Source organism: Entelurus aequoreus, linkage group LG05 (assembly GCF_033978785.1).
Source record: "Entelurus aequoreus isolate RoL-2023_Sb linkage group LG05, RoL_Eaeq_v1.1, whole genome shotgun sequence".
In the NCBI taxonomy this organism is placed as follows: domain Eukaryota; kingdom Metazoa; phylum Chordata; class Actinopteri; order Syngnathiformes; family Syngnathidae; genus Entelurus; species Entelurus aequoreus.
Genome location: NC_084735.1, coordinates 72062230 through 72084957, shown reverse-complemented (window position 1 = coordinate 72084957; position 22728 = coordinate 72062230). Strand labels below are relative to the sequence as shown.

Below are 22728 nucleotides of genomic sequence, written 5' to 3'. Positions count from 1 at the left end.
AATTTATTTGTTTTATTATTATGTGTAGGTTGTGCAATTAAAAAAAAGTTTTAATGCAAAACTAATAAAAAACACTAATGTTATTGTTATCTTGCACATAACTGCACTTACTTTTCCACTTTCCAGGCGCATGGCAAAACCCACATTTTTAATCTTCAGTTATTTAATGTCTAGTTGTTTTTCAGTGAATGAGTGATGTTTTTTGTATTCATTGCTTTTTAGTATTCTATTAATTATTGTATTGTCTTTTGTAAAATGCAGTTTATAGAAAAACACTTCTAAATAAAATGTAATATTATTATTATTATTATTATTATTTTGGGCTGTGTAATTAAAAAAATAAACAGATATTTAAACCTAAAAAAATGAAAACAAAAAACGTATGCAAAACTAAGGAAACTTCATGCTCAGTTTTTTTAAAATATATTATTTTTGGGTTGTGAAATTAAAAATCTATAGTTATAAAAAATGCATCGTTATTTAATCTAATATATATTGTTTTTGGTGTTGTGTATCTAATGAAAAATACATAAATAATGGATAAAAAGCATAAAAACTAACACAAAATTCTAAAAAATATTCCTTGACTTAATTTATTATTTAGGGTTGTCTGACGAAGAATCATATATACAATAATAAATGTTTTATTCCATTGTATTCTTTATTGTTATTATTTTTGGACTGTGCAACTGATGTGTATATGTTTTTATTTAAAATGATATATTTATTTATTTATTCAAAATTGTCATTGGAAAGCTTGACCACAGTACAAATGTCTCAATTTGTACCATTTAGAAGGAAGTGGCGGTGATATGTCCATATACAGTGCATGGCACGATGTGTGGGGTGGATTTTTAATGTTGACCAACATCCCTTATGTATAGTATACATATCTGGAGCTTTTGGCCTTTGAAAATGGAGAATCTCACAAATAAGCCAATGAAATGTGGCTTTATGTGAGTGTAAATTGGTCCTCAAGGGACATAAATATCCTCTGACTGTGCCTCTACATGCATAGATGACTATGCAATGTGTACAAATGCAACAACATGCCTCTGATGGAAACACCAGGAGGACAGTCACCAGGGCACTGGCTAATTGCTGGAGACAGAACAGCTGAAATGGCAAAAGACGACAAAACTGTGAAAAGAAAAACAAAAGAGTGGATGAAAAAAGAAAAAAGCGCGGTTAATATCGCGAGGGGCGCTCTATAAATAATTCCGAGTTAAGCAGACAGCTGTTTATTATTCATACTGAGGCCTCATGACCCAGAAACCACTTGGAGAAAAATAGTGTGAAGGAGGAAGGAAGAGAAGAATAAAATGGCGGACGGATGAAGCGGACGATTGATGAAGGATGAAGGCAAATGAAGTGATGAGTGCTAAAAGAGGACGGGGGATAAAGATAATGAGGGATTGTGAAAGGACTCCATTAATCAGGATTAATCAAAAGTTTGAGGAGCTTCTGCAACTTTCTCTGATCTGATCTGCTCAAGAAGGATACGGGGTTCCATTGCAGACCTTTTAATGTGTTTTAACACCACGGAAAAATAGCCCACTGGTGAGTTTCACCATGGTAACTGGGCATCATCACCCCCCCCAATCCCCTCCCATCGCTATGGAAGCAACAGCAGAGTGGGACCTGAGGGGAGCGGCCTTGTTAAATAAAGATAAGACACAGAAAGCAGCACAACACATTTTACAAGAAACATCTTAAGAAATAATCTTACATATATTGTTTATGTTTTTTGTTTTCTTTTTTTAGACCCACTTTCAAAAATGTTTTACCTTACTAGTCTAATACCACCAGGGGGCAATGGAGATCTTTTGCATGGAGAGAGCTCTGATCTACAGTACCGTGAATATCCATCCATTTCCTACCGCTTGTCCCGTTCGGGGTCGCGCGGGGTGCTGGAGCCTATCTCAGCTAGATTCAGGCGGAAGGTGGGGTACACCCAGGACAAGTCGCCACCTCATCACAGGGCCAACACAGATAGACAGACAACATTCACACCCTAGGGCCAATTTAGTGTTGCCAATCAACCTATCCCCAGGTGTATGTCTTTGGAGGTGGGAGGAAGCCGGAGTACCCGGAGGGAACCCACACAGTCACGGGGAGAACATGCAAACTCCGTACTGTGAATACTTTTCACATAATCGCCTCTTCCTTTCTTTGGACAAATATGCTTCAAAACTTGAATTTCAAACCATCATCAGCATGCTTGAAGTCCAAAAAGAAATATATAAATATATATGTATATTTTTAAAAGTACTTTTTGTATTTCTTTATGATGCTAAAGAAGAAAGTGTGATGAGAACCATAGAACAGCCACATAGAGTAAAGAGTCTGGCTAGTACAATACGAGTAATGTAAGTTAAGGGCGCCGCCCTCAACTGGTTCCGGTCGTACCTAACCGACAGGAGTTTTTGTGTAAAAATAGACAATTTTATGTCTTCCACAGCTCCTTTACCACATGGGGTTCCCCAGGGCTCAATCCTTGCCCCAATCTTATTTGCGCTTTACCTTCTCCCCCTTGGTTCTATTTTTAGGAAGTACGATATTGCATTTCATTTTTATGCCGATGATTGCCAGATTTATTTTCCCATGGCACAAAATAACACGGTTGAACGCCTTATTGACTGCCTGCACGACATCAAAACCTGGCTTTCAGCTAACTTCCTGAGCCTAAATGAAGAGGTTATGTTGTTCGGTCCAAGTCGCTCTCCCTCCCCCAACGTTGACCTCGGCACTCTGACCCCGTATCTCAGCGACTGTGTCACAAACCTGGGGGTAAAGTTCGACTCAGATTTGAAATTCGAAAAACAAATCAGCAGCGTCGTTAAAAAAAGCTTTTATCAATTACGCCAAATAGCGAAAGTGAAACCGCTTCTATCAGGACATGATCTCGAGAAATTAATCCACGCCTTTATCTCCACTCGTCTTGACTACTGCAATGCCCTGTATGTAGGCATTAGCCAGGCCTCCCTCGCCCGCCTGCAGCTCGTGCAGAACTCTGCTGCTCGTCTGCTAACACAGACCCGCAGATGTGAGCACATCACCCCTATGTTAGCGTCCCTTCACTGGCTCCCTGTGCGTTACCGAATCAATTTTAAACTCCTTTTATTTGTTTTTAAATGTCTAAACAACCTCGCGCCAACATATCTCTCCGACCTCCTTCAGCCTTACTGCCCCACCCGATCACTAAGATCAGCCGATCAGCTGCTACTGACGGTCCCTGACACAAGGCTGAAGCTTAGAGGTGACAGAGCTTTCACCGCTGCTGCTCCCAAGCTCTGGAACAACCTACCTCTGAGTGTTAGACAAGCCTCCTCTCTTCCTGTTTTTAAATCTCTCTTAAAAACATACTTTTATTCCATGGCTTTTAACACTGAGTGATATCCATCCTGCAATGGCGCCCCATAATACACCTGCTGTGAACCTGTTTTTATGTTTTATTTATTTTATTTATTTATTTTTTATCGTGCTCTGTTTGTGTTGTGTTGTGTTTACTCGGTTCTCGTATTATCTTTTAACCTGCCCATTGTACAGCACTTTGGCTACCCCTGTGGTAAATTTTAAATGTGCTTTATAAATAAAGTTGATTTGATTTGATTTGATTAATGGATGTAAAACACGTGGTGGCATTGTTGTTTACTGTTTCCTGTCTACTGAGCATCTTCAAAGGACAACTACTTTTACTTTACGTCTTTAGCAGTTTGACTAGCAGTTAGGAATTAATCAATGTTATGTAAAACATTGCCTGCACGGTTAATGAAGTTTAATGGCGGTCGCGGTTGGACTCCAGAACAGATTAAGTTACTTTACATTTTCCTATAAAGTTGTGGATGATTTTAGGAGGTCCCACTATGTTCTTTCAACTAGGATATCTTTTAGAACAGGGTTGTTGGGGTCCCTTGTTGGGCCGCGAGCGCCCCCTAGCAGGCTGCCCAAAAATATCTGTCTACACTTTTCCACCACTTGTGGCATTAATGACAATTTCAGACAAACAGAAGTATGGAGATGAATTTATAGAGTAGATTCTTAAGTGCAAAAATGAGGTGATGAAAGCTATATTTTTATTTGCACTTTTAATTTTATTGACAGTTAAGTTTAGAAACATTCATTATTAAGTTAGTTTATTTAAGCACAACATAATTGTAAGTACATTTATTTTTGTGTGTTAATATTTGAATGGGTCCCGGGCCCCTCTGTAGTGTAAAAGTTGGGCCTCGTGGTCAAAAAGGTTAAGAACCCCAGTTTTAGAAAAACATTTACCGACGTTCAAGCAATACAGCGGAAACATGTGATGACCATAAAACTGTAAATTTAATTAACTGCAACATAGGGAAGTGTCTGTGTTCTTAGTACAATATGAGCAATCCCTACAAAACACCATTATTTGGAAATATTGCTTATGTGTCTAATGCAGGGCTACTCAATCGGCGGCCCGGGAGCCAAATCCAGACCGGCCTGCAAGTACATTTAAAAACGTGTGAGGAGCCTTACATATTTGCATCACATTCCTAAAAACACTACAGCGCTCTCATATAGCAAATTATTTTGCGCAAAATAAAGTCAATTGTGCAAAAATAACTAAACATACGCAAAAACTACTCTTGGCTCTGATTTTAATATTTTGGGTATTGTCCTCGTGTGTCCAGGGACGTATTTCCTGGTTTGTAAATAATAACCAAAACAATTAAAAAAAAACTATTTTGTGAGAATAAAAAATATCGATCTAATCACTGTTGTATTGACCATATATTGATACTACACTTTGTATCGTTATGGTCAATATTGCATCGATCCGCCCACCCCTGTTTACATTCAAGCGCTCTAGCTAGCGGTTAGCATATCTATCTACAGAGTGTATAGTAGCATGTTTAGCTATTCCTCATCCTCCAGTGATAATGCTACATGTAAGAAACAGTCTATTCGGCACCACGGAGGCAAGAATTTCTCACTAAAAGAAGAGGTTTGAAACTGTGAAGGAATGTTATCTGCTAGCAAGGACGGAGAGTTTATTTTGAAGCAAAATGATGTATGCGTATGTATTGACCTGATCACTGACCTTTTATAAAACCCACACCGCTTTTCAGGAAACCATTTGATTGTTAAGATAAAGGAGCTCAAAATAAATTGGTGTAAAAAATCACTTTAAAAAAAACAACTTGATTAATCTGCATATATACATAAATAATGCAATTTTGTGGGATTAATCACATGAGAGTTAATTTGTTATTTTATATATATACACACACACACATACTGTATATACACATACTGTATACACACGCACACACACACACACACACACACACACACACACACACACACACACACACACACACACACACACACACACACACACACACACACACACACACACACACACACACACACACACACACACACACACACACACACATTTATATTACCACTGTTAGACCCCGAAACAGATTTATTTATTTAACATGATTTCCTATAGGAACATGTGCAGGTTCCACTTGAGTTAGACTGCCTTTTCTGAGTTTCAACTGCGATATTTTAAGCACAGAGTCTAATGATGTTCAATCAGCACAAAAGGCGAAGTAATTTATGGACAAATTGCATCATCAGTCGCCGTGACAACCTCATGAAAGTGGCCTCATTCAATGGAGGTTTAAGTATGCAAAGTAACAAGAGTTTCAGTCTGAATTAAAGACTTGCAGAGGCTCCCTCTAGGCTCCGCCAGTCCGGGCCTGCTGGTGAGAATAAAAGTCACCACAAGTTAGAACCGTTATGTTATGAACCGTGCCAGCTCTCGAAGCGGTTGTCATATCTCCGACTGACTCGGGGAAGATGACAACGGAACGTTGCTGATCCATTAGGGATGAAAAGCCAGATGATGACGTGCGCAAGGAAATAGTTCCTTACATACAGGACAGGAGATGTGACACGCTGCTTTCTTTCATTTGCCCGGCCTCACAAGTTGAAATAAACACTACATCTATCGTCAGAAGTTTCAAGTGACCAGTGATTTAATAGCAAAAGCATGCGGTTGGCTAAAAGTATGTTCATAGTGACCAAACAGAGCGAGCATTGGAGAGAAGTATGCGGAAAACAGTTAAGATAGCATTGTTATTTATTGAGGGAGAAAACCATTGCAGTGACTTCATGCAAAAGCAATGAAGCACTTGAGGGTGGGGAATTATGCGTGATGGCAGGGAGTAAGGCACTGAAAGACCAGAAAAGTCCACAAAAGTCCATATTGGGCATCAAATACCACTCGGAAAGATCAAGTTGGGGGCTTTTTGGCAACGCTAACATTACGAGCATGTCTTTTGTCTCTCCTAAGCCAAACGAGAGCACTTTTTTAACAGCCGCTAACGGCTAGTGATGAATTGACCAGATGGGAATCCCAGTGGTCTTGCCAACCAGCAGCAGCAGCTGAAGCAGCAAATTGAGGAAGATTTTTTTCCATCAATGTGAAAGGATGTTGTGAGCAAAGCGCCACGTTTGGCTGTGTCACCGTTTACAGGAAAAAGGCTGAGTTTGATCGTATTCAATTAGTTGGGGGATCGTTCACACTGTCTCGAACAGAAGGGAAACATTCATGTCCAAATGTCTCCAATAAAGGAAGTTAAAAGAGAGACTTGTGTTGCAATACTAACCTCAACCTTCCCAGTCATACTTGTTTTAAAGTGAAATGAAACCAGAACTACTAAAACAGAAGTTAGAGGTACTGTAACTAATGTAACCGACAAAAAATAAGGATATTACCTTTGATCCAAAACAACAAGTATCGAAGTATTGACTGTTTTTAAGGGCCACAAATAAAAACATTATCCTACTTAATACCAAAAGTTCACAATTAAACTTAGTGCGCACTTCAGTAGGGATGGCTCCCAAATTTGGTACTTCTATAGGCACAGAGAGTATTTAAACACTTGGCGGGCAAACAAGCACTCACGTGAACTCAGCTGGACTGCCTTTTGGTAATGTGGTAATGTCCATTAGTATGCCTCAAATTTACAGTAAGCCTCCACTTTTCAAAATGCGGTAGTTTGATGCTGATCTATAATAGATTTGCTATAGACATGCTACTAATTAGCATTAGCGAGTTCAACACCTCCAAATTTGGTAATGAAAATTACAACTAAAATGCACGTTACAATCCGGCAGCTGGTGTGTAATAAGTACAATTCTTACAGTATAAACACCTTTTTAGGGCACAACAAAAAACTAGATTCAGCTTTAATGGCAAAGGCTACTTCCTGACTAGGCAACACATCGTAGTCTATACATTACTGCTATGAGGAATGAAAAGTCTTCTACTGCATATAATACTTGCAAATGAGAAAACAAGATATAACAACTGGACAGTACTACTATCACCAGCTTACTGTTAAATGTTAAATACCGTATTTTTCGGATTATAAGTCGCAGTTTTTTTCATAGTTTGGCCGTGGGTGCGACATATACTCCAGAGCGACTTATTTGTGAAATTATTAACACATTACCGTAAAATATCAAAATAATATTATTTATCTCATTCGCGTAAGAGACGAAACAAATGGCAGCAATCGTCACACACACGTCAGCAATCGTCACTCACACGTCAACCAATAAGAATTTGGCGGGGGAGGTTCATGGCAGAAGTGCATTGTGGGTCATGGAATACTAACTGCTATATGCTACTGCAGTAGCTATTAAAATGGATCACATCAACATTGGCGGTAACTTATAAAAACTGAGAAGGACCGAACAAAAATGGCACCGAAGAGGAAATCATATACTGCAGATTACAAGCTGGACGTAGTGAAATATGCAGCAGAGAACGGCAATCGAGCAGCAGAAAGAAAGGACATACCAGAGGCGACACCGGGGAGGAAGATTTCATGGGATTTAGGGATTAGATTGTTTGGTAAACGTATAGCATGTTCTATATGTTATAGTTATTTGAATGACTCTTGCCATGATGTGTTACGTTAACATACCAGGCACGTTCTCAGTTGGTTATTTGTGCGTCATATGGCGTACACTTATTCAGCCTGTTGTTCACTATCCTTTATTTATTTGAAATTGCCTTTCAAATGTCTATTCTTGGTGTTGGATTTTATCAAATAAATTTCCCCCAAAAATGCGACTTATAATCTAGTGCGACGTATATGTTTTTTTCCTTCTTATACTCCGGTGCGACTTATAGTCCGAAAAATACGATACATTTTTAAAAATGTAATTATTAAACAAATGATGATTTATTCACACATGAACGCACACAAAAGTACAGAAAATTGAGTACCGGTATTGTTTCTTAGGTACTGGGAATTGGTAGAGTATCAGTTGAAATGTTACAGCTACCCACCTTCGGTGCACTTCACTTAAGAGTTGACACTGGTGTTTTTGTCGTGGCACCAATGTCTGTGCGGTAAAAAACACATGCTTACATGAAAATATGATTAGGTAACTTTATGTTGTGGTGTAAACCTAGCTGTCAACATTTGCAGTTTAAAACATGGGAAATCTGCTGGGAAAATTAAGAAAAATAAGGCACTCTGCAATCCCAGAGTCCTGTATGACAAATATTTGTCGAGCAACAATCGCTTTCAACACATCAGGACAGGCCTCGGTTTATACACGGGTACTACTGTACTTCCAAAAAGTGCAAAATTGCCGGTTTTAACTCATTTAATGTCAGTGAGGTTCATACAGAACTGCAACAGGGCAATAATGTGGAAAAATTGCTTCTTTTTGAGGCAGTGTGGGAGTGACTTGTTGGCCAGTTGTTTTGAATTTAAACTCTGGACATTCTAGATGAGTTTCAGCCTTGCAGGGTTCTCTTGCCCCTGACTCTAATAGACTCTGGGGGGGATGATGGTTTAGCCTGCTCCCTTAGGACAACATTGGGGATAGAGTGGCTGCTTGGGTTCGGTAATCCAATGCAATCACAACAGCCAAGTGAAAAGCCCTTCAGTGTCCCTCAGGGAGAAGTCGGAGTGTCTGTCCATCATTCCACAAATACTTTAAATGCCCTCGAATTCTCCAGTCAATTTTGGATTTTCTGCAATAGCAAAAATACTTTTTGTGAACTTCTTTTCTAATTTAGACAACATCTGAATTTTGATGTGATGCTAAGTCCTAGCTGTCGTGACTCCTCATCAGAGGGGCCCAAGTCTCGTTCACAGTCTTCCATTGTGTACAGCTCGGCTCATAATGGACTTGCTGTGACTACTTCTGCTGCCGCCTCTCTCCTTCGCACCAATCAGAACCCAGCGCTGACCAGCACAGAGTCCAGCGCAATGTTGGGCCGTTGCCATGTCAGCGAGTGTAAACAAGAATGACAACAGAGAATGTTTAGACGGGCGAGGGGATGTTTGACTGTGACCCGATGTTCTGCGGTGATAGCCCAAACCCCTTTTTGTATTCTAAGACATTTAGCCTGGACTGTGGATTTAAGCAAAGCAGTATTTTCTATTCACAACACTGTCCTGAAACACAAAGTGTACTTCTCCAATGAATCAAACCAAGACCATACATTGCCAATCAACCAAACCGCACACCCCCTCTTTGATTGATGGATTCATTTTTAATTCATGTTGCATTTCCTGGAGTCATTAAATACATTTTAAGGTAAATAAAAAGTCATTAAAATTAAAATATAGGGTTATAAGTTAATATATATGAATATATATATATACATACATACATACTGTATATATATATATACATATGTATATATATATATATATATATATATATATATATATATATATATATATATATATATATATATATATATATACACACACACACACACATACACATATATATATATATATACACATATATACATACATATATAAATATATATACATATATGCATATATACACACACACACACACACACACACACACACACACACACACACACACACACACACACACACACACACACACACACACACACACACACACACACACACACACACACACACACACAGACAGAGAAGCTAGCCAACAAATCATGCATCAGGGATCTTTAAAGAATGAGTAGTTATACTTTGGGGCGGTATAGCTCGGTTGGTAGAGCGGCCATGCCAGCAACTTGAGGGTTGCAGGTTCGATCCCCGCTTCCGCCATCCTAGTCACTGCCGTCGTGTCCTTGGGCAAGACACTTCACCCACCTGCTCCCAGTGCCACCCACACTGGTTTAAATGTAACTTAGATATTGGGTTTCGCAATGTAAAGCGCTTTGAGTCACTTGAGAAAAAGCGCTATATAAATGTAATTCACTTCACTTCACTTTATTTTATAGTTATTATAGGGTGGTTTACGGTACTTCTTTTTATACTTGTATGATGGTTAAGAATATTAAAATGTTCATAGCCAGTTCATCAAGGTATTATGACAACAATTAACCTTATTATTTCCAATAGATGTCAAACAGCCAGAGGTGGACTTACCTTTAGGCAAACAGACAGATTTCTGGGCGGCCCAAAATATCTCATAAGAAACAATTATAATGTTTTCTTCAACGGTATCTAAAACAAATCTTTATTATTTTGTCTTAGTTTGTGCACTTCAAAATACTTTAAAAAGCTTAATCATGTTTTTGACAGCCCCCCCTTCTTTCGCACGCAATGAACGATTACCGGTACATGCTACTGCACACGCGCAGGTTTGATTCCGGAAAACAGACCAAACCAAACATGTTGGTGGGGTTATCAGAGGTTTTACCCAAGTGGAGCATAGAAGAGGGGAAACCGAGAAGAAAGCAAACATTTTTATTTAAACTGCCTAAGGTCTCAACCTTTTTCACATTCAGTGCAAGCCCCTAGAGGCACTTTTTTTTAAAGTCAACAGTCGTTCAAACACAGCCACCGCCAAGAACTCTCTTTTTCCCCATCAGTCGCACTCCTTTGGCCTTCACAATAATTGTGCTACATGTCGCATCCGGTTAAACTCTGCTAGGAAAATAACGATCGCTATTTGATGTTGATTAATGTTCCTATCCATTACAGTAAGAGCGTTGGGTAATTGCGGGGCTCGCTAGGCTTTAATGTGCAGCTCGAATGGTCGTTTCCAACATGGTTAAATACCATGTTATTTTTATTATGTTTACCTTGTACCCCTAAATGACTAAATACGCCCCTGCAAACAGCATCACGAAACGAACATTCGCTGCAAATCGTTCTATTATGCCCTTCTATTGTCAACACGGACTTGCCAGTCGGGCGTTGAGTCGTCATTTGTGTTCATTAAAAATCAGCAGGTGTTGTCGACTGGGTGAGGTCCCCACTGACAGAGACGTTTGTGTCGCAGGGTTTGAACTTAAAACAAAACAAGAACTCACACAGAGTGGCTTTGATAGGCCGGGTCAGCGTAGGCAGTCAGCCAGCGGGGGCCTTTCATCCGCTCAGTACTCTGAACGCCACAAACTCCCGCTTTCTTGCATCTCGATACTTTACACTCCTTCCTCCACCGTCTTTTTCTTTCTCTAATTTCCGCTGTGAATGCGAGCGCATATGGCGGCATGCCAATCAGAAGCACATACGCTGCACACTGATGCTAAAATAGGTCGGTTGAGAAGTGTGACAGACAGTAAAGCAAAGTAAAATAGATAGGAATCAATATATCTCTTTAGAAGTAAGAACTAGCATGACAAAAGCATTAAATGCAATAGTTTCCGCTTTCATATCAAAGTGTGGCAATTTACTAAAGTACATTATTAACAAGACTATAACTCAAGGAGTTATAAAAGAAGAAACGTCTATTTGAGACACGTGAGACGACCAAACACCACAACACTCCAGACACTACTAGAAATGCAAATGTTCACAACAAGGGAGTAAATGAAATAGGGTAATGCTAATAAAATGTGTTTTGCTACTGTAGATTAAATAAATAAGCTCTGCTATCACAGCTTTTTGTCCAAGTTAACATTATGAGCTACATGCTAAAAGCTAGCTAGAGATAGTATTATGGTATGGTACGGTATTGTATGATCTTTTTTTTCATTGTACAACAAGTACAACATTTCCTTTTCACCAGAAACCCGTTCAAGATTAGACAAACATTGTACAGGTATATATACTCTAGCCATTAAATAGACCCCCCTTTTAGACCAGTTGATCTGCCGTCTCTTTTCTGTTATGCCCCCCCCTCTCCTTCGTGGAGAGGGGGGGCAGGGGGGATCTGGGCCGAGGATGTCGTTGTGGCTTGTGCAGCCCTTTGAGACACTTGTGATTTAGGGCTATATAAATAAACTTTGATTGATGGATTGATGATGCTATTTTTTGAAACAGTACAACGCTTGCTCCAATCAGCAGGTGTCCTGTTATCATGGTTGCAAATCGGTAAATAGCATGATATCGCCGTACATGCCGACACAGCTGTCAAATGGTAAATGGGGTATACTTGTATAGCGCTTTTCTACCTTCAAGGTACTCAAAGCGCTTTGACACTATTTCCACATTCACCCATTCACACACTGATGGCGGGAGCTGCCATGCAAGGCCCTAACCACGACCCATGAGGAGCAAGGGTGAGGTGTCTTGCTCAAGGACACAACGGACTTCACAAGGTTGGTAGAAGGTGGAGATCGAACTAGGAACCCTCAGGTTGCTGGCACGGCCACTCTCCCAACTGCGCCACGCCGTCCCCGATACACACCATAATTACTTATTTTATAGAGAATATACAAACCCTTTATTTATTGAATCAAAAATATTGAAATTCAGCGACTTAGTGCATTTGCAAACAGCAACAATTTTGAACGATGCAAACTATAACTTGCTACCCAAGAATGTTCAACAATGCTTCTCAACAAAAGAAGAGAAATATAACCTTAGAGGAAAATCTAATTTAAAACATCTGTATGCGTTTACAACACTTAATGACAGTTTGTTGTCGATTTTAATGCTGTTATTATACTATTCATATGTATAATAAAAAATAAGACCTTTAGCATATCTATATGTGGAATCATTCAACTGTTCTGTTACAAACAGAGAACAAGGAAATTGGGTTAAAATTGCTATGATATGAAAAGGGGTAGGATTAAATAAGCTCTGCTCCTTCCTACTCCTTTTCGGACATGCTGCAAAGAAACAACTGGAAATATGTGATGCATTACATTGTATGCATGTTTGAAATAAACTGGAACTGAACTGAAACTGAAATGTTATGCTAACATTGTAAGCTATTTTAGTTATGTAGGTATCCAACATAACATTATACCTGCCTGCTGATACATTTCTTCATTTGAGATGTTGACAAGACAGATACGCATGATGCTAAATTACGATAAACTAAAAAGTGGCCCAATTTAGCACTCAGATGCTAATCTGGATACATACTTACAATAGTTGTCTGCTTCCCTCAAACACACAACTCCCCCAAATGAGTCAAAATAGCAATATTGGCATATGATAGTCAATACCAATGTAAGAAAATGTGCTATTGGCAGTATTGGTATTTTGGTATCGAGCTGCCCATCACTGCCTATGAACAAAATGGATGCTCGTCATCTTGCCAGGTTGCTTTTCTAAAGCTCAAGTTGTAAAGTCACTCTTTCTCATATGTTGGTATTTGCCGCATGCTCCTACACCCGGGTTATGGATCGCCTCTTGTCAATACAAGCAGCATTTGTATCGCCACTTAAAAACTTCTACTTCTGCTGCTTGAACAATAAAAACAATCTATTTCTTTTTGTAAATTATTTGAATGAATGGTAAACACGATAAAAAAAAGTAATTGAAGCTTTAATTGGAAATGCATCATTTTTTTTTATTGGCTTTGTTAGATGCTTCCCTAGGGTCGGCTGCACTTTGTCGTGACCTTTACAAGCTCCATGTCCCCTGTCGCATCGATTTTATTTAAACGCAGACTCCCAGTGTTCCCAGCAGGGCTGCGCACTGGACCTTTACATAAGAGGCGGCTTCTAATCGAGGTAACCGACACTTTTGAATGCTCCTGAAGAGAAAAATATGTCCCTCGGTCAATAACGCTGAATAGGGTTAGGGTTCGATAAATTTGGCACCACACTGCGGGGTGGATGCTGGCTACTGCCGTAAAGGCTGGCTACTGACTGACTCCACGCTACAAACGACAATCAAGACCTTTGCGGTGAAGGCTGAAGCGAAGAGATAATGTGAAATAAAAGGTCAGCTATGCCACTGTCGTATCATATCCCATTTACATACCACATCCTCTTTTAGAATTGGACTTAGCTTCTTCTTAATGATGGCCATCATGATTTGTGTGTTTCGGAGCAAATAAAAAAGCATTGTCTTACCTGATATGATCAGACGCCAGAGAGAGAAAAGAGATTAGTAATCGATTAAATGTGGAGAATGTTATTGATTTTGATTCATCAGATTGCCGCAATAAAACAGTCGGCTGTAGCCAGCCGAGGCGCATTTGATTCCCTTACAACTAAATTGCTATCTAAAGAACGTCACTCTTCAGTACATTCAGAGAGAAATGCTGAGATATTTTTTTTTATAAGAACCACAAAAAGAATAATTGGAAGTAGGCAATAACTGAACAGAGGCTAATATTTCCGAAATTATACATAACTTAATTTCTTAGCTGACAAGTGTCGTACTGCAGTACGGAAGACGTAAGGAAAAACACGAGAACCAGAGGGCGCTGGAAAAGAAGAGCAAAATACGCAAGTTATAGAGGAAAATTGGAGAGTTTACAAGTATGCCGTCAATTGTGTCACGGCTGAGCCGGCGGCCTGAACCCAGGATGCAGAAATGGGAGTCGACCTATAGGTAAAAAAAAAGTTACTGACCAAAAAATCGGGAAGCGCCAGCGTGGACGAAGCAAAAATAAACTAACAACGATCAAACAAGAACAAACGGCAAACATTTACAGGCATAAAGCAGTGTGGAAAAATATGGAACACGGGATGGGGTACGGCATCAACATGAGGCTGTTCTAAGCACAAGGAGTCAAACAGACAACGCTGATTGGCAATCAGAACCAGGTGAGCCTCCTGATTGTCAATCAGGCCGGAACAGGTGAGGAGCCAGCGCTGAGAGCAGAGGTAAAGTTACCACTACACATGGAAAAACAAAGTGGACTTGGCAAAACAAGAGTGCTGTAAAGGAAACAAACTTAAACACATGAAATAGGGTTTAAAACACAAAACAAGTCCATGCCTGTCATGAGGGATCATGATAAATTGGACATATTAATTACCCATCCCTATTTTGTACATAGGATAGACACGCCGACGACGGTACTTGAGCTAAAATCTCCACATTTTTACAAACTTGACTGATTTGTTCCAATGTGTCTCTGAATTTTTCACATGTCAAAGTTGTAGATGTAATTGTTATGAATGCTCCCAGAACTGTATAATCGGGGCTGGGGACTTACCGAAGTGATTTCTCAGAACTTTAGGGAGGAATAAAAAGTACTTTGTTAGTCTTGAAGCTTTCATCTCAAGTAAAAAAATATATTTTAGTTTCACTTTATAAATGTTCGACAAAATGGTCGTGCTTCAATTAGTGGAACTAAACTATTTCAGCAATCTGCATCAATCTGTGCAGCCAGGAAGTATCATTATTATGTACTTCAACGATCATGCAGCAGCTCTGGCACAATTCCAAAGGAAATAAGTCCAACAAAAAAATGTGGGTGGATGGTTTAGCAAGAGAGAGAAAGAGAGAGAGGACTTTTAGGTAGGAGGATGCCCTCAAAAGATTACGATATCAACCTAAAAAAATCTGCCTTTTGTTCTGCTTATTCATCCAAAGTGAAAGCCTACGACGTTATACATTGCTTTATCTCACAATCTGTGCACACATTGAAAAATGTTGATGATTATACTGGGCTTAAAAAGCCTCATTTGGATCACTTGTCTACCACCTACTGTGTCAATTTGCTCCGCATGACAACATATAATATCTGCCATTCAAACAAATACACCAGAGGCCGGGAGCTACTGTCAATCATAAACAGACACACCTCTCCAGCTACTGTAATTCAGACACGGACACAACTTCCTGCAATACGATCAATCAAAGACAGCCACGCCTCCGTAGCTGCAGCTGCCATCAAACACCGACATTAAAATTAAGTCATATAAATACAGACACCACCTGGTGGCTACTCTCAAAACATAGTTACGCCCCCACAGCTACTCTCAAACACTGACACGCCTCTCCTGATATTCAACATTTTCTGTAGTACATCTTGTCAAAGGACAACATTATAGACATTTTACGAATAATACTGGGATGTTCCAATCAGGGTTTTATCCTGCCGAGTCCGATACCAATCATCCCTATGTTAGATTGGCCAATACCAATACTGATACCTAACCCATGTATTAAATGTACATTTTTAATGTACTGATGGTGAGTGCTATTGACATGTTAACATCAGCACACTAACATAATTAGTTCCTTATTCTATTTTATTACATACAATTGTTTAATCAAAACAAAGTCAATAGTACAGAATAACTACGGAAAATCAATAACTACAGCACTATCATTTACTCATTGAAATCATTATAATGGGTCCAGGGACTTATTGTCTGAATTGGTAAACATTAACAAAAATATTTTGAGAAAATAAAAATATCAATCTAATCATTTTAGTATCAATTATATATTGATCTACACTTGGACTACGTTTACACTGCAGGCCAACGTGATCAAAATCAGATTTTTTCTAAATCAGATTTTTTTCCAGATAACAGTTTATCAGTCTCCAGTATAAACGCGCACAGGCCCCCATGTGGCCCCAATGTGGCCCAAATGTGGCCTCGGCGTCACTGCCATGCGCAGTTCGATAAAGTGAAAACAAAGGAAGTTGACCGGATTCGGTAAATGAACAAGGAAGTTGCTACTACTACAAAATAAAATAAAAGTTGTCACACTTTAAAAAGTTTGTTTTTTACGTGAAAATAGATAAAAGCAATACAATGTATGAACTATATACTGTATATTAGGGCTGCGAATCTTTGGGTGTCCCACGAATCGATTCAGTATCGATTCTTGGGGTCACGATTCGATTATAAATCTTTTTTTTTTTTCCGATTCAACGCGATTCTCGATTCAAAAACGATATTTTTCCGATCAAAACGATTCTCTATTCATTCAATACATAGGATTTCAGCAGGATCTACCCCAGTCTGCTGACATGCAAGCAGAGTAGTAGATTTTTGTAAAACGCTTTTATAATTGTAAAGGACAATGTTTTATCAACTGATTGCAATAATGTAAATTTGTTTAAACTATTAAATGAACCAAAAATATGACTTATTTTACCTTTGTGAAAATATTGGACACAGTGTGTTGTCAAGCTTATGAGATGTGATGCAAGTGTAAGCCACTGTGACACTATTGTTCTTTTTTTTTCTTTTTTTTTTTTTATAAATGTCTAATGATAATGTCATTGAAGGATCTTAAATCACTGCTTTGTTGAAATTGTAACTAATATTGATACTGTTGTTGATAATATTAATTTTTGTTTCACTACTTTGTCAACAAAGCAGATGAATCCAGCATGTCTATGCAAGAAGAAGATCAAATGCTGGAGATCGCAAATGACGGCAGCCTTAAAAGTGTATTTCAGACAAAAACTCTGCCTGTTTTCTGGATTAAAGTCATGGCAGAATACCCCGAGATCGCCACCACAGCACTGAAAACACTGTTGCCATTTCCAACATCCTATCTGTGTGAAGTGGGATTTTCTGCAGTGACAGCCACCAAAACAAAACAACGTAGCAGACTGGACATAAGCAACACACTTCGGGTGTCTTTGTCTCCCATTACCCCCAGTTGGGACCGTCTCGTTGCAGAGAAACAAGCTCAGGGCTCCCATTGATTAAGCGTTACGGTGAGTTAAAAATCTCATGCACTTTATATTTATTTTTAATGTTGTATCTGCATCTTATTTTGAAGGCATGTAAACGTTACCATAGCAACGAAAATCAGAGCGCGTTTGGGCAGAGGGAGGTGAGGGAGAGGAGGAGCTTGTGAGTCGACTCGGGCACACAAACATGCAGGAGGCTTATCTGACGGTTCAAACTGACAACTTTATTTCAGCTGTTGAAAAATAACATTCATAATGAAAGTAGTGTGGAATTGCTAATTCTTGTCATTTATATATTTTTCCACGTGATTTTTTTATTTATGTAATGGGCAGAGAGGAAATTACCAGAGACGTTGATGTTATACTGATGTTATGTTGTTGGCGCAATGTCCTAATAAAGGTCCATATGAGTACACAGTGGATTCACGTTTATTATTTTACTTTTTTCATGAAAAAAAAAAATAAAATAAATAAATCACCCCCCCAACTATCGTGGGATTACACTCCTCAGCTTTCCCGGTAAGGTCTACTCAGGTGTACTAGAGAGGAGGCTATGCCGGATAGTTGTCCTGGTCGTGGAACTGTGGACCAGCTCTATACTCTCGGCAGGATACTTGAGTGTGTATGGGAGTTTGCCCAACCAGTCTACATGAGTTTTGTGGACTTGGAAAAGGTACTCAATTGTGTCCTTCGGGAAGTCCTGTGGAGAGTGCTCAGAGAGTATGTGGTATCGGACCGCCTGATTGTGGCTGTCCGCACCCTGTATCATCAGTGTCAGGGCTTGGTCCGCATTGCCGGCAATACGTCAGACCTGTTTCCAGTGAGGGTTAGACTCTGCCAGGGCTGTTCTGTTTCCAACTTTTATGGGCAGAATTTCTAGGCGCAGCCAGGGCGTTGTGGGGATCCGGTTTAGTGGCTGCAGGAATAGGTCACTGCTCTATGCGGATGATGTGGTACTGTTGGCTTCCTCTAGCCAGGATCTTCATCTCTCACTGGGTCATTTTGCAGCTGAGTGTGAAGCAACTGGGATGAAAATCAGCACTTCCAAGTCCGAATCCATGGTTTTCGCCCGGAAAAGGGTGCAGTGCCATGTCCGGGTTGGGGAGGAGATCCTGCCCCAAATGGAGGAGTTCAAGTACCTCTGGGTCTTGTTCACGGGTGGGTGAAGAGTGGATTGTGAGATCGACAGGCGGATGGTGCGGTGTCTGCAGTGATGCAGACCCTGCATCAGTCCCTCGTGGTGAAAAAGAAGCTAAGCCAGAAGGCAAAGCTCTCAATTTACCGGTCGATCTACATAATCTATCTTATGATCATGAGCTTTTGGGTTATGATCGAAAGGACAAGATCACGGGTACAAGCGGCTGAAATGACTTTCCTCCGTCGTGTGGCGGGGATCTCCCTGAGAGATAGGGTGAGAAGCTCTGTCACTCGGTAGGAGTTCAGAGTTAAGCCGCTGCTCCTCCACATTGAGTGCAGCCAGATGAGGTGGTTCGGGCATCTGGTTAGGTTGCCCCCAAACGCCTCCCTGGGGACTTGTTTAGGGCGCGTCCGACGGTAGGAGACCATGGGGAAGACCGAGGACACGGTGGAGAGACTATGTCACCCGGGAAGAGCTGGGGAGAGCGAAGTCTGGGCTTCTCTGCTTCGGCTGCTGCCCCTACGACCTGACTTCGGATAAGCAGAAGAAGATGTATGGATGACTTTGTGTTGAGTCATTTTAAGTGGACAGCAAATAAATTCTGCTTCACAAGCTATACACTGACTACTCTTAAGTATATACAAGTTTACTTCCTTTAGTATTATCCCTTGAGAAGATATAAGACACATACCTAAAATGTGAGGCGTGTACTCCTCACACTTGTTAGTTAGGCTTTAAATTTAGATTGATCCAGCAAGTCCACCATGCTCAGCGTCTTGCTGTTCCTCATTAACAGCCTTGTCCGTTCACACCTCAAGGCTGCCATACGAACACGCCAAGACGGACAGACTGAACGCCAGCTGCTTTCAAAGCACCCGTCAGATCATTGCTACGAAGAATATCTCAGTGGGTTCCTTCCATTTTGGTAAACAAATGTAAATGAAGTAGCCTCGCTAGTCTCGTTCCAGGATATTAGTAAACACTTTACAGGAAGGAGAATGAATCTGAGCTGGCGGAGGAAAGCCCAATTTAGTCCCCTGGTAGGCAAGACCACAATAGTTTAGAGCGGAGAGTCGCTGACCAAGAAAACAAAAAACTGTGTCAATGTGTTTTTTAGCTTGAGACGAAAAGAGGTTACATATTTTACTTTTGTATTACAGACTTCATAAATCCATGGCAAATGGCCGAGCAAGCATTTTGGTGTCACTGTAGATTATTCGAGACGAGGTGGCAACACTCCATGCCAAGACGCCACATGAGGTCTCCACCATGGTGTTTTCTCTGCAGAGAGACAGCCGCCCTCTTAGGCACATCCCAGAGACAAAAATGAGAGTGGGGCCAGATCTTTGTTTGTTTTTCTGTCAGGATTGATGACAGTGAGGGCGAGCAAGGGCAGCTGGAGACCAACAACAACAAATGCATCATCAACGTCTTGCTGAGAAGCTGACATAACACTAATGGGTTTTAGTCGCAGAGACCAATTGGGTTAAAGTTTGGATTTGTTTGTGTTTAGAGCGGGAGGACACAAATGTTAGCAATGTTAGCATAGCACTGTGAGCTACACTGCTAACATTAAAGACACCATGCTAGGTTGGCATATTCATTGAAAAAAAACAAAAGGATCAAACCTTCATATGAATACCCCATCAGACTCTCCGTGCGTGGCGCTCCAGACTATAATTGATAGCTGTGATCTTACACAAATAATACATTAACCCACGCATCGCAACGGTAATACCATAGATCTAGTCCTTGTCCGGGGTGTCACCACCTCCAAAGTTATGGTATTCCCACTAGCTTATCAAATTTGAAGTTCTAACTCATTGTCAACAAACATTTATGCAGCCACAACTAAGACTCTTGCTGGCCTATTGCCCTCGGTATTGGGACCATTTCTAAATTATGTGGGCTCTATCGATAACCTCACTAATAACTTTACGATGCCCTGCACATCTGCCATCCCTTCCAAGGTTTCTCATTGTCCCCATTGGGTTGAGTTTTTTCTTGCCCTGGAGTAGGATCTGAGCCGATGTCATTGTGGATTGTGCAGCCCTTTGAGACATTTGTGATTAAGGGCTATATAAGTAAACTTTGATTGATTGACTGATACTTACTGATGCACGAATAAATCCAACTTTGTCTTTCACAGATTAATGCTTAATTTGTGGACCCCTCCAGATGTGAAGACATGATGTACCTCCAATATTTTCTTCTCTAAATCCGTGTGAGTGTCAAATGAAGTGAGGTCGTAGCGAGCAGTAACATCTTGGTGATGATGAATGGTTTAAATCTTTTAAAAATATTTCTTCTTAAGAGTGTTTAAATTTACTTCATCCCATAGTAAATATATTTTTCTTGATCACTTATATATTTGCTTTCAAAAATACGCCCAAATCTGCACGGATGCAGGTACATAAACAGTAGCCTTAAGGGGCTCTAGACGCTTGAAACCCGGAAGTGCCTCTAGGTCACATGATGGCAACCCAGCAATACTCTACAGCAGGGGTCCCCACACTACGGCCCGCCAGCGTCCAAAATCAGGACCGCGGGAAGTCCCAGGTATAAAAAAAATATATAAAAAATATACTGTATATATATATATATTTTTTTTTTCTGTCTTTTCTTATCCACTTTGTACCGCTTGCTACTCACGGTGACTCCTAGCCGCTCAGGCAAATCATATTGTCTAAAAATGCATTTTCTCATCGATAACGTGACATCATCGCACGCGCGGAATATATATATATATATAAAATCTCTAACATATATATATATATATATATATATATATATATATATATATATATATATATATATATATATATATATATATATATATATATATATATATATATATATATATATATATATATATATATATATATATATATATACACATATATATATACACACATACATATCTAATATATATATATATATATATATATACACATATATATATATACAGCCCAGCCCCCGGCCAAATTGTTTTAACCCAATGCGGCCCCCGAGTCAAAAAGTTTGGGGACCCCTGCTCTACAGTGTCGAGTTGAAACAGACGTAGGTGTCTATAACAGGAAGTGAACTTGTGTCGCATAAACTGGAAGTTAAGCAAAACAATCACCAAATTTGTATTTAGTAAAAAACATTCTAAAAAGCTTAATAAAAATAATTGGCTCTTCTGAAGCCAGAACAATACTTAATGTTCCCTCTGCCGAGAAAGTACTTTGTGTGTCTAACCATTTTAGTTGTTTATAAAAAAAAACACTTGGTTAAAAGATTTTAGTGTGTGTCCAAGTACTTTTTGAGCAAATTTAACAATACCACAATATTAATAACCATGATAATTTTTTTCACAATAACAGTGACATGAGATTTTTATATCGTTACATCTCCACTATCAACAGTATGTTCAAAGCGCATGGTCTATGGAGCTTGTTGACATCCAAGCATGGGACTATTTGTTTTAGGGAAATGTGAAAGTCTGCTGACGGTGACGTGATGAAAAGCATTTGGAACACCATGTACTTCAAAACACATTTAAAGAAAGATTCACATAATTTAAATTTAAAAAACAGCGGAAAACTACTTTAGCCGCCATAATCGAGTCACATTTCTTTGAAGCATCACTTAATGAGATAAATTGCGTACTGACTGAGCGTTAAACAAGATAAAGAAAAGAAAGGGCTGGCTGGCTTTGAGGAACAAATAATTTGCACGACTCACATTCAAGCTGTTTTGAAAGCACTTTGTTAACATGTCGGGTGATT

The 22728-nt window shown here is 39.6% G+C and overlaps 1 protein-coding gene across 5 annotated transcripts in view; it reads right to left on the bottom strand.

The window, feature by feature from the left end:
* dbn1 (drebrin 1) overlaps positions 1–22728 on the bottom strand; it is an 83684-nt gene that overhangs the window by 24778 nt on the left and 36178 nt on the right. The gene's annotated exons all lie outside the window — the stretch shown is intronic.